At 36.8% G+C, this 14,101-nt stretch overlaps 1 protein-coding gene across 3 annotated transcripts in view; it reads right to left on the bottom strand.

The window, feature by feature from the left end:
• The window catches only part of mthl1 (methuselah-like 1), a 128,690-nt gene that overhangs the window by 80,063 nt on the left and 34,526 nt on the right, over window positions 1–14,101 (bottom strand). For 2 of the 3 annotated variants that reach the window (XR_010952486.1, XR_010952487.1), the window contains exon 2: window positions 6,839–7,225. The gene's annotated coding sequence lies outside the window, so the exon portion shown is untranslated. Of the gene's footprint in view, window positions 1–2,441; window positions 7,226–14,101 lie in introns of those variants that run through there. The other variant, XM_067781435.1, reaches the window with a different exon arrangement.

Raw genomic sequence — 14,101 nt, 5'->3', positions numbered from 1 at the left:
TCACGATCTATGGCATTCAAATTTGCGGGCGGACAGTAGGGGTCAGATGTTGGCGGATCAAATAGAAGAAACGACGTTCTGCACAATAAACGGAGACGCCCCCACACGTATGGTAGGAAGCTGTCACACTTCGCCAGATATCTCAATCGTGAGCGCAGAACTCATAAACTGCGTCAACTGGCAGCCGATGGTAACACTGGCATCGGACCACCTGCCTATACTTGTTTCGCTCGAACGTACCGCCGACTTCATCGTCACAGAAAAACGCACTTTCATAAACTTCAAAAAAGGAAAGTGGGACGAATATAAATCTTCTACAGACAACCTCTTTGCTGCCCTCCCTATCCCGACTGATGCCCGCCAAGGGGAGCGTGCCTTCCGCAAGGTCATTGAATCTGCCTCGGCACGTTTCATTCCCTCTGGGAGAATTTCCGAAATTCGGCCCCACTTCCCGGCAGAGGCCGCAAACTTAGCGAGAGAACGTGACCTTATAAGACAGCTCGATCCAGGCGATTTCCAAATAAGGGATATAAACCAACGCATCAGATTGCTTGTGGATGAACACAAGCAGGCGAAATGGGAGGCGCACCTAAGAGGTTGTAACCTCTCTACCGGTGTGGGTAAACTTTGGTCCACCGTAAAGTCCCTATCGAATCCGTCTAAGCACAAAGACAAAGTATCCATCACCTTTGGCGATAGTGCTGTCGGATGCGAAAAAATGCGCGAGCGCTTTCTGCCGACAATATATAATGCATTCTACGGTCGACAAAGATAGACGGAGGGCCAACAGACACGCACATAAACACAAATTCAGCGCGTCACCAATCACCATCACCGCTAAAGAGGTTCAGGACGCCATTGGTCACGCTAAACCACCCAAAACAGTGGGCACAGACGGCATAGCCATGCCGATGCTTAAAAGCCTAGGGAAGGAGGGTTTCAAATATTTAGCGCATGTCTTCAACCTGTCTCTTTCCACCTTTGTCATACCCGAAAAATGGAAAATGGCCAAGGTGGTCCCGCTACTAAAGCATGGGAAACCAGCTAACATAGGAGAGTCGTATCGTCCGATATCTCTCCTATCGCCAGTAGCAAAGACGCTTGAAGCAATTTTGCTCCCCTAATTCCAAGCAAATTTGCAGCTAGCCTGTCATCAGCATGACTTCAGAAAACTCCATAGCACTACCACCGCGCTAAATGCCATTAGCACCCAGATAAATTGCGGTTTAAATCAAAACCCCCACCATAGAACAGTACTCGTAGCGCTAGACCTATCAAACGCTTTTGATATGGTCAACCACGGCTCGTTACTGCAAGACCTGGAAGGGTCTACCCTTCCCCCATGTCTTAAAAGGTGGACCGCAAATTATCTGGGTGGTCGGCAGGCATCGGTGCAATTTAGAAACGAAACATCAAAACCAAGAAGAATTAAACAAGGGGTGCCACAGGGTGGTGTCCTGTCCCCACTTTTGTTTAATTTCTACATATCTAAGCTACCTTCACCACCGGAAGGAGTCACAATCGTTTACTACGCCGATGACTGCACAATAATGGCCACAGGCCCAGGCCCACAGATCGATGAGCTATGCAATAGAATAAACGGCTACTTCCCTGATCTCTCCAGCTTTTCGCCTCGCGAAACCTGGCATTATCACCGACTAAATCTTCCGCGACCTTATTTGCAACATGGACGTCCCAAATGTCGACCATTTTGAACATCCACGTCGATGGCACTACGCTACCGACTGCCCTACACCCCAAAATCTTGGGTGTGACGTTTGATCAGGATCTACATTTTGGTGAGCACGCAGCCGCAATTGTTCCGAGAATTCAGAGCCGTAACAAAATCCTTAAATCCCTCGCTGGCAGTACTTGGGGAAAAGATAAAGAAACGCTCATGATTACATACAAAGCAATTAGCCAGCCGATTACGTGCTACGCGTCACCCATATGGTAGCCAAGCCTAAAAATTACCCACTGGAAGAAGCTACAGGCCTGCCAAACTACTGCTCTCAGAATCGCCACGGGCTGTCTTCTTATGTCCCCAGAACACCATCTGCATAATGAGGCGAGAATACTCCCCATCAGGGAGAGGAATGAGATGCTGACCAAACAGTTCCTGTTGAATACCCAGAAACCTGAGCATCCCAACAGACATCTGATTGATGAGCCAGCACCACCTAGGGGCTTAAGGAGTCATCTCCGTAAGCATTTTGAGGAAATACGGCATCTGAGAACCCAGCCGTATGAAGCGAAAAAACACAAGCAGGTCCTTGGTTAACTCCACAAACAGGCGTCGGACTTTTATGCCGGGAATTGCCCGGTGAATCCAGTACTCAAAGAAAAGTATCCAGAACTCGCGGAAGAGGAACGCATACTCCCCAGGGAAACGCGTGTCACTCTTGCTCAACTTCGTTCTGAATACTGTAACAGGTTAAACTCTTACCTATCCAGAATCAACCCCGACCTACAAGATGTATGCCCCGCTTGCAATGTGTCCCCACATGACACCAACCATCTCTTTAATTGTAATGTGGAGCCAACGCCTCTAACACCCCTTTCATTATGGTCCACCCCTGTTGAAACAGCAAGCTTCCTTGGACTCCCGTTAGAGGATATTGATGACAATTTGTGATCGGTCGCGGCTGTTAGGTGGGGCGAAGCACTGCTACAACAACAGCTCCGCATTTTTGTTAAATAAACCCAAAGGGGTTTATATGCAGAATTACATAAATTACCAAAAAACTAACAGGCGAAGACGGAAGCAAATTTGATCTTACGGGAATGGTATGCTACGAAGGTTCGGAAGTCCAAAAAGGGCCGGATGATATGGACCATTATACTTTACGATGATTTGCACGAAAAGGAGCAAAGGTTGAAGAAAAATACCAACATTATGCCCAAACTTGTGTTTTATGTAAAAGTTAAATAAAACCATGAAATGTACCACTTAGTTACTTATTTGAGAGGTGAAGCACTACATTTATATGAAGTTGGCAGCGAACTATAAAAAATGTATGAACAATTTTTTTTTCTTTCGAATTTATAAAATATGCCACTTATCTACGTCAAATTCACGTGCAAGAATTATTTTGCTAACTGGTCTCAAAGGTATATTTTCTAAAATACGGCCACGGCAAATTTTTTTGTTTCACGGATAAATTACGGCAAATTGACGGCAATTTTCCCAATAGGTAATTTTTTTCCACGTAAAAGTTGTCTTGCCAACTTCAGAGGGGTTGAGTAACTACGAATACATACTTTAAGTATTTTTCGTAGTCGATTACCTCGTACAAGTACCATCTTAAGTATCGAGTACGTGGGTACAGTAGCGAGGTATAGATTACTCAAGTCAAATAACGCCTCCTGTACTTCTTTAAATTGTATATTAAGATTTTCTACATTTGTCAATGCTTCAAAAAGAATATCGCTAATAAATTGGCTTCCGGAAAAAAGCTAATATTTGAGAATTTTTAGAAAAAATCACTATTATTAACTGACATATAACCGTCTAGGCGATTATTGCCGTTGTGTAAAAAGTCTTCTTCATTATTTAGCGCATCACTATGGCCATAGCAGCTTTACCAGTTCTAAGTCGCCATGATAAGGTTCAATAAAAAATGATAGATTTTGAGTTCCACTCATAAATTATCTGTTACAAGAAAATCGAAGTCGGAAATGTAAGGTGGTTATGCAATTTATGGGGTGCTCTTAAAGCTGGATCTACTTTTTCGGTGGGATATTTAAAAACGCGTATTCATCATTAGGAAACCGGAACCTAATATATTTTGTCTGATCATATTTTTTACCAACCTCCAACTCCTGAAGCCTTGACAGGGATGATAGAACCTGTCACAAAGGTGATAAAATCATCATAAAATGGGCAATCAATCAACTCAGGTGGCTACCAATTGGCCGATAAATTATCTTGGATTTATATAATAATTTTTAAGGGATTAAATGAAGGCATTACACAAGAAGGGCCAAAGTTTTTCACTAATGAATATAAACGCAAAAAATCCTCGACCGAGCCCTGTATATGCCAGTATGGCAAAAAGGATAAAACTTACGTTGCCTTCAGTGAAGAAAAATTTAGTATAGTAAACATTTTTAATAAATTTTCAAACTTTTTGTATATCTTCCCTTGCTTTTAACACATATATCTTTACCATAATGCACAAAGGCCAAAATTATATTTTAGCTTTGCTATGCTTATAAAAAATTATTGTTGCAAAATATGCAAAAGTATACTCAAACTTCGTATTTTTTTGTAAAATGTATACATACATATTTGATTGTGTAAGATGGTAACTCTGGAAACTGATAGTGAATGGTATTAGATTAAGAAATGTACGATATTGAAGAATAATGCAACTATGTAAAAGGAGAATACTAAAGAAGAAAAAAATGGTCAACTTCCGGTTGTCAAATATATATTGATTGCGAACAAAGAAAAGTGTGTTTCTATTAACTCGGTTAGGAAATAAGGAAATATATTGGTCAAGTCTTACAATTGGTTTATTTCTTACGAGTCATATAAAAAATATGCTTTTGCATACTTTGGGTCGACAAACAAAAATCACGCTCTTCAAGTCGCTCATAATAGCCCTGTGGTATGGCTCGAAATAATGGACGGTGTCGAGATAAGATGGGACGGATCTTAGAGTGTGCGAGAGAAAAGTTCTTCAGAAGATTTAAGGTGATTATCGAAGGAGGTAATTTGATGAGCTGAGCAGATATCAGCGAATAAACACCCAAAAGCTTCGCTGGTCATGGTCATGCTATGAGAATGGACCAAGAAATTATTTCATTCGACACCGCCGTTCGGAAGCAGAGGAAGGAGGAGACGTCCACTGAGTTGGGAGAGGCAGGTGGAGGAAGACTTGAACTCCCTTGGTGCTCCCAATTGGCGCCAGTTATCGGAGGGATATCTGGCGTGGCTTATTACGAAATGACCAAAATCGCTTAGGCGGTTAAGCGCTAATTAATAATGGTGATGATGTCACATGATAGTTGTGATAGTGTAAATGTCAGCCCTGATCCAAGAAAACAATTGAGAGAGAGCCGTACGGCTTTATTTCTAATATGTAGGCGTTTTTAGTGCATAAGATGGAGACAAAAAGTCACACGTGCACAGTTGTTAGCATCACATTTGTTCCAGACACAAATTTTAGTGTGATAGATACCAAAGAGGATAAATTAAAAGAAGATACGTCATTCTATAAGGTAGTCGCTGGTTTTTTGTTTCGGGCGAGATATGCATAAAATGTTTTCTATACATTTTCGTGAGGTATTTGTGTTTATTTTTCCGACTGTATTTAATTAATTAATTCTGTTTCCAAAAATCACAGTGACATAAGGGGCCTACACCGCGTGGATAAATGGGAGACAATTCAAAAAACTTCCCCATAGAAAACATTCGGCATCAATTTTTTTGATTCCCAGCGAGTTACTCGCCACTCGTAGCAAACTGGTTTCTCTTAGTATAATTTATCCTCTTTGGTGATACAAAGTTTGTTTGGAGCGTTAGCGATCAACAGTCTTGACTATTACATGTCATCTCAAATTATATTCAGTGGTGTTCTTGTGGGGTATGTCATGCTTTCTACCCAAGAGTGTCCTTACAGAGGTATAAGTTAGTTTTGATTTTGAGATGGATTGATGCTAGTTAAAACCCATCAATGCTGTGCGGTTGAGGACCCATTGTGCACAACACGACAAGCCAACATTCACTTCTTGCTATGAAACTTCATTGTACTTAAAAACATACTTGTTAGTACATTATAATAGATATACTTCTTTTTCTTATTCGTTGTACATTTTTTTCGTATCATGCAATTTTTTTATTTTTTATGGCCTAGCCACAATGAACTTTTTCATATATGTATGTAGGTGCATTCAACGTAATCTTATGCATGACAGTAACATCATCATAATCACGCAAGATGTTACATTTGTAAAATTGGGGAACTTCAGACTTAGCAATTGAAACTTATTTTGAGTTGCCCATTTGTTAAAATACAGTTTTTAATTGTGAAAAACGTTGGAAAATCACCAAAGAGTGGAAACATAAGGAGCATTCCATTGAGTTATCGAGCTCTGGCTCACGGATCAAATCTCATTTGAACGGTCTGGATCAACCTTATGAGAGCTGGCAGCACTAATATAAAACATCTGTTTTTTTGATGGTGGTGGTGGACCACATTCTCTTTTCCCTAAAAGTGAAATTTATTTAATAACATTTAAATAGTTTCGCACGTAAACAAACTATTTTTTTCCATACATTTTCCTCAAGTTGTTTACCCTTTCCGTGTTTTTGCTTTTAAATATGGCGAAATATTTTATGTATACACATATATACACATATTTATTTCAGTGCTACCAACTCAAAAGTGGTTAGCTGTCAAAAAATCTACTACAGAAAACAAAACGAACAGAACTGCTATACGGATCAGAAATTGAACCAGATAAATATCAGGATCACAACGTTGTTATTGCATTTGCATGTTAAATTTCTATCCGTATCTGGTTCACGCGTCATTGGAACGTTACTCTAGTTTCACTTGCAAAGTGTGAAAGCACTCATAGCCGAAAAAAATATGGAATTCTTCTTCTTATGTTTTACATGAAGCAAAAATTAAAAATTGCAAACTTTTGTATGTCTGATGGCGCTGATGTCGCTCGACCTGCCGTTCTCCATAAAAATACGTACAATCTTCTCATCATGCATAAGATTGCGTTGAAAGCATCTATATATGTATATGAAAAGTTTCATTGTGGCTCGGCCATTAGCCAATTTGTTTTTGCGTTTTTTACTCTCTATATAATTTTTTTTTACCTTTTTGCAATACTGTCTGATTTTTTGAACATGTACATCTTAGTCGCTTAGTCGTACATCTGTAGCTTGGATCTCTGTGCAAGAAATGTGCGTCTGTCTGCATGTCCATTCAAGTTATAGTTGCAATATGTTTGTTTGTATGTTAATACTTTATTGTTGTTATTTGTAGTGTAATTACTTTCGTCTTACTTTGCAGTGATCTGATCTTCGGCATTCGAACGCGCACACACCGTCGTCCAGCCCAGCTGCTTTGGTATGCGGTTTGGATATACATATGTATGTATGGACAATGTATATATCTCGTATATATCGGTGTGAATAAACTGCCGTCGTCTGCGAAATGAAATTGTGATTTCATTGAAAATAGTAAAAAGAAATGTACTGCAACTGCAAAGAAATGAAAACAGATATATACCATCAGATATCAAATGTAATGTTACAAACAGACCTTATTTTTATAGTATGTGAAAACAAAAAGATTTTTGTATTTTTATACAAATGTAGGAATGAATGTATGTTAATTAAAATGTTTTTATTTTCTCCATATGGCAATTTTTCATAATATTGTAACGAATATTAGCAGCAATAAGGGGTACTGTCATCTCTAAGCCGATGCTAAGCAGTGACGTGAATGCACATCAATAATTCAATCATTATGTCTACACATATGTACGTACACGTAGCGGAGAAGCAAGCACAAACACATGCAGATATCTTATCTGAGATATGCAATTATAATTGTGGAAGTGTCGCTCACAAACACACGCGCATATGAGAGCTATACACGTACATCTGTAGTTATAATTATACCAGATAACCAACTAGTAGATTCTAGAACAGAAGCGCCTAGAAGATGCAACGAGGAAGTATAAAAGGCAGCAACGGTAGAGGCCCTACAATCAGTTTCGATTAAGTACGCTATCTGTCGAGCAATAGAAGTGTTATTTTGAAAGTACTTGAATAAAAGCCATTTTGCATTATTAAATATTGGAGTAATTTATTCAACAGTTTAGTGAATCGAACTTAGCAGAAGGTTGCAAATAAGAGGATTTGCAGTAAATTCGTTACAATATACATATGCGTTTCTTTTGCACGACAAATGCGTGAAATTTCAAAAGAATAACTGGCTCGGGCCAAGTAATACAATTTGTGGAACCATGTACAATGGTTAGAGTGGTCTTTAGCGCTTGCCACGGCAATCGGTACCGGAGCGATTCGGAATTTTTTCCCCCGACCAATGGTTGGCATTTCAGTGCGACCCCATTTAATTTGTTGCGTCTTTCCCAAAAATGGTCATCCTCGCATCAACCTCTACAGCTAGACTACTCCATACTCTCCTGCTTCGAGAAGGCGTTTAACCCAGCCCCGGCCCTAGGATGTAGGATCTCATTCAGACGGTCATACTATAATCCAACTTTCGTCGACCACGAAATTTCTTTTATTTTCCTTTGTCAAACTTGTTTTGGAGACAAACCGGTTCCGACGTTGCGCCATCATCAATGTCAATTTGACAAGAGATGACGGAAATCCTTTACAATATACCTACATCCATTATCCATCCTGTCGAAAAATCAACAAAACAAAACGAATGACCTAAAAAGCTCTGAAATCACTGCAACTAGTTGCCCCTAGTTCCATTTTTTTCTAATTTTCCAATCATTGTATTTTTGTCTATAGCTTCAAATGCTCTCTTTGAGTCAATAAAAACCACAAGTTACTAAACCAAAAAAAAAAGTTCTTCCTTCCAGCTCGATATTACGTAATTTAGGGCCGTTTCACAAGAGTGGCATTCTCTGCCTGTGCCCTTCTGCGAAAACGAATTGTACTTAAATAAGTAATTTATTTTTTTGCAAGCAATTCACGAGCTGTTTTTTAAACGGCACGAATTTTGTAATTGAAATTTAAGTAACTTCCCGATAAGCTACAAGCTTGAAACTTGGAATATAGTTCAGAACCCGAAGACAATGCAATAATAAGAAAAAAACTGCGATAGGTGGCGCATGGATTGAAATATTTCAAAAAATCTAATTTGTGGACCGATTTGGTTCATACTTGGAACACATAATACATGAATAGAAGCGACCTATGATGTCCGATTAGGCTGATATTTGGAACAAATATTACATACAGTCCGGTAGAAGGACATCAAAATATTTTGGAGTTCGAGGAGGGGGAAGTAAAGTCTTTTGAAGGATTATGTATTGAGGACTTAGATTGTAGCAAATTGTCAGGAAAGAGTCCTAATGAGTCACTAAATGAACTAAATAGAATGAGAAATAATAGGCAATTAAATAAGGACTAAAAACTTGAAAATAAAATAATTTAAAAAAAATTTTAAGTTAAATGGTTTTATTGAAAACAATACTTACATGAATTAACAATAATACTAAAAGCTAGAAAATAATTAGGTAGGTCCTAGGTACTAGTCATTACACTCCTCATCAATCTAGGGCGTTGATCAGACAATTAAATAAAAGCGTTGGACGCGTCAAATTTCTATTGATAGTCATACGTAAGACCAACTGAACCTTAATAAAGTTATGCCACTCCTCACATTTTTAGAAATTTAACGCGCCCAACGCTTTTATTTAATTGTCTGATCAACGCCCCAGATTGATGAGGAGTGTGATGACTAGTACCTACCTACCCAATTATTTTCTAGCTTTTAGTATTATTATTACTTCATGTAAGTATTGTGTTTAATAAAACCGTTTAACTTGAAATTTTTTTAAAACAATTTTTTTAATTTTAAATGCCAGAAACACATAACTTTTCCATTTATCGAATTATTTAAATTTAGCTTTTTTAAATTTGTTTCTAACATGAAAAATATGTGGAATATGTATGATTTTAAATGTGAGGGAGTGAGAATGTGAGTAGAGGTGGGAGTCGGAGAGAGATAAATGGAATAAGAGATGGACAAGAATGAGAAGAAAAATTGAGGTTAAAGTAACCATGAACCCTATAGAGAGGGAAGAGGGGAGGAAGTATTAAATGGATTTATTTACTTGAATGCTTATAACTCTTGTATTAGTCCATCGATTTTGTTGAATGAAAGCTTTTTTTTTTTTGTAATAAAACAGAGCTTAGAGAGAAAACAAAAAAATCTGCAAAAACTAACTGATATACGAATACTAACATATATGTACCCATATATGTAATACTTCTATATTGCTACAAAAAGCTAAGTACATTCCCCAACATCAGAGTGCCGATATATTGCTGTTTACATGTTTTTGTTTTTGTATTCAATAATCGAATGTACCAAAATTTAAGTTTTTCCTTGTCACACTTATGCTGCTACAATCACAAAAATTTTATAGGCTGTTTTGTTTTTATTTCGAATTAAAAACACATTGCGAGCATTTTCTATTAGCAATATAGGAGTATTACATATATGTACTATGTACCAGTAGGGTACTTAAGTATTAAATGGGAATATTTACTTGAATGCTTATAACGTTTGTATTAGCCCATCGATTTTTTTCAATGAAAGCTTGTTTTTTTTTTTTGTAATAAAAAAAAATAAAAAGTTTTCGAGATCCTTCCTCGCAAAGTACAAATTTTTTTATATTTTAACAAAAAAAATTTTAAAAATCCGTAATGATTGTTCGTTATCTTTGAATCTACAGGGCCTAGCAAAAAGTGTTGTATGCACAGTTTATAGCAAATTTTATTACCTTTTTATTAAAAACTTCAAAGCGTTTTGGAATTGCTCAATTCGTTCTTGAAATATATATGATTAAGTGGACCCAATTTTTTATTTTTTTGAAATCACGGTAATTCCTAAATATCTCAAAAACGTTACCATAGAATTAAAAATAACCTTGATTTTCAGAATCAGGGAGTGATTTTACATAGGAATTTCATAATGGCGTCTCTGGTGCATTTTGGCTGTAAACCAGTGTTATCAAAAGGAAAAATTCATATGGGAAATCTAGTTATTTAATTAGCGATTAGGAGTTAAGTACGAAAATAAAGATAATCTCGTTACATGTATACCAGGTCTTAGGTTTGATAAAATTTTTTTTTGTTGATTTAACAATTTATCAGAAGTTGATTCAACGCATATATGTAAAATACTCCTATATTGCTAATAGAAAATGCTCGCAATGTGTTTTGAAGTCGAAATCAAAACAAGACAGCCTATACAATTTTTGTGATTGTAGCAGCATAAGTGTGACAAGAAAAAATTCAAATTTAGGTACATTCGATTATTGAATACAAAAACAAAAACGTTTAAACAGCAATATATCGGAACTCTGATGTTTGGGAATGTACCTAGGTGTTTGTAGCAATATAGGAGTATTACATATATGATTCAACAGCTGTTTGCGATAGAAATATCGGTTGAATTTGCCCGTAATTCGATTGGTTTTACCAACTATTTTCTTTCAGTGTAGACCGTATAGAAAAACTTTGTGTAAAATATTTTGATGTTACTTTTCACTGGACTTGAACTAGGCCCTTCGGTATGGTGAACGAGCACATTACCTCTATACGACGCACTATGGCGCCGCTGCCAAAAAAGCGTCGCAAACATCAAAAATTTCATGAAAGCGTTCGGTAGACCTAATAGTATATCTTATAGAGATTCTACAAGGGATTATGAATAATTATAGTTTAGCAGGTAGAGCCACTCAAAGTCCAAAAACATCTACTTAAGTGAAATTTACAGTAGTTATTTGCTAAATACTCAGTAATCTGAATTTGTGTAGTCCAGCTCCGATTTCATTTTTTACATCGGATAAAGTGATGCCACCTTGGGTGTAAATGCGTGCTTGAGCAGGTGTAGATAAAGGGCGAATTTCGTACGGTCGCTTTTTGTTGTTGGAATTTGTTATTAAACCTACATTTTTTGTTTACGAGCTGCATAATATACCTGAGTCACATTTCGATATTTTGAGTATACATATAAAGCTAGATATAATACAATGCTAAAAATCAGTCCTTTTTGAGATTAATGAATAGTGTTTTCTGCTTATTTAAATAAAGTGAATAGGATTTTGAAGTATAGCTCAACATTTCTTTTTTGTTATATACGCGATGTCTCAATCTCGCATAGCACAGCATCTATATGCGTGTAAGAGTGTAAGCAGTCTCTGGAGAGAATCGGGACAGGGAAAAGCATACATCTATAATGGGTCCCAGGGAATATGGGAATAGATGGGAATGAAAAAGCGGATGAACTAGCTAAAAAGGGCGCATCTCTTGAAGCTTGTTCCGTAGACGTCCCAATTAGACTGGGCGTGATTAAGCGATGGCGAGGGGCTGTAAAGTGTCGAAGATTTTGTGTAGGTCTTACAACCTTAGACTAACAAAGTTGCTTCTATCATTAAAAAGAGAGGACTGTAGACTCATGACGGGTATTATGACTTGACACTGCCTTCTGGCATCACATGCCTTTAAATTAGGCTTGGTCAGTGATAGCAGATATAGGAAGTGCGGGTTGGAAGAGGAAACGATCGAGCACGTTCTGTGCTCGTGCCCTGCGCTTGCCAGGCTGAGACTCCAGCTATTAGGAGCGATACAGCTGTCAGATCTAGAAGCAGCAAGTGGCTTAAGTCCTAGGAAGCTTCTAGCATTTACCAAGAGGACCGAGTTATTTTATAACATAGGTCCTGGTTTTTGATAGGGTTTTTCAGTTGGGTCGTTAAAACAAACTTCTGGAAACACTACGGACTCATTCAGTCTATGTGAGGTCCTCATAGACCGGCCAGTTCAACACAACCCAACCTTGTAATTGACCAATTTTCAGAAATTTATTATTTGTCCTTTGCTCAATAAAACTTCTTTTAACAACTTCCAATAATTTTTATTCAGTTAAAATGAAATATTTGGTTTTTAAGCTATGCAAATTTGATGATGAGCTTTTAAGTACGCTGTTATAGTGGCACCCTGTTTAAATATTCATTCTAAAACATGGACGTTTAACTTTTATAAGAGTATTATATTTAAAAGAAGGGATACGTCTGGTTTGGTGGATGTTGGTAACGTAGCTACTAAGATAAAACTTTTAATCATAGGTGGGCAGTGCCACGTACCTTCATTAAAATCATTAGTTTTTCTGGGTTTATGCTTAAATTCATTTTTATAGGCCAGAATTCATTTATTTTCTGCAGTTAATGCTAGAAGAATATAATTTTTCTATTTTTCTAAAATGTTTAAATTTTGACTACTTCTTGTAAACCACCCTGTTCCATAGGCACCCAATATTGAGAGTCCAAATAATTAGCTTTCAGGTTCAGTTTAAATCTTTAAAAATATTTAATGGCTCAAAATTTATGATTTTTGCAAAGAAAAATTTCAAAATGCACCACATTCCAACGGCGGCCGCCTATTTTAAATTTATAACCTGTTTGGAGAAGACTTTTTTTGCAATGGTCTAATGTGTATATAAACATCCGTTATATTTTTAAATAAATTGGCATTTTTCAAATACCTGCAACACAGATAAAAATATACATATTAGGGTGTGCCAAAAAAAATTCCGATGTTTTTTCCCCTCTCATCCGAAAATATCAGAGAATATGTGCAAAGAAAAATTGTTTCAGAGGCAGATTTCGTAATTTTTGTTTTTATAAACAACTTATTGACGTTGCAAATTATTGTCCGATCATTTTTTTGTTCAGAAATTAGTGCTGAATATGATTTATGCATTAATTATATTCTTCATGATTGCAGGACAAAATAATCTTAAAAACCCTTGTCCCCGTTTGATTTACGCGGCAAAACTTCAAATTCCGTGGAGGACATCTAAAAATTACAATTATGAGCTTCGCCTCTGACAAAATTTCCGTTAGGATATAGCTGTGTTTTTTTACATCCATATACATACACACTTAAACTTTATATAGACTTTATATGGAACATTTTTTGAAAATTTTAATCGAAAAATATTTAAATATGAAACCCCAAGATGATTAAAAACGTTCAAATTTAAAATCATTTTCTGTTCGAAAATTTATGTATCGTCGGGAGAAAAATGTACCTTAAATGTGATTATTCTTGAATAATCATTTATGATTCCTCTTTCGAAACGCTTTTTATTCATATTTGATATCATTGTAAAATTGAGCTTGAATAGTTTTAGAGTAATATTTGACTGCTTTTCGCAGTAATTTCCTGATCGTGAACATATTTCAATCGTTTTGGTTGAGATTTTTGAATCATTTTTCAATGCGATTATGATGCATTTATTCTTCATATCTCATTCAAAATAAGATACTACATAGTAATCTTATTTCATCAGGGGAAGAAAGC

This window comes from Eurosta solidaginis, chromosome 4 (genome assembly GCF_040869045.1).
Source record: "Eurosta solidaginis isolate ZX-2024a chromosome 4, ASM4086904v1, whole genome shotgun sequence".
In the NCBI taxonomy this organism is placed as follows: domain Eukaryota; kingdom Metazoa; phylum Arthropoda; class Insecta; order Diptera; family Tephritidae; genus Eurosta; species Eurosta solidaginis.
The sequence above is the reverse complement of the archived record's forward strand: the minus strand, read 5'-3'. Positions and strand labels throughout refer to the sequence as shown.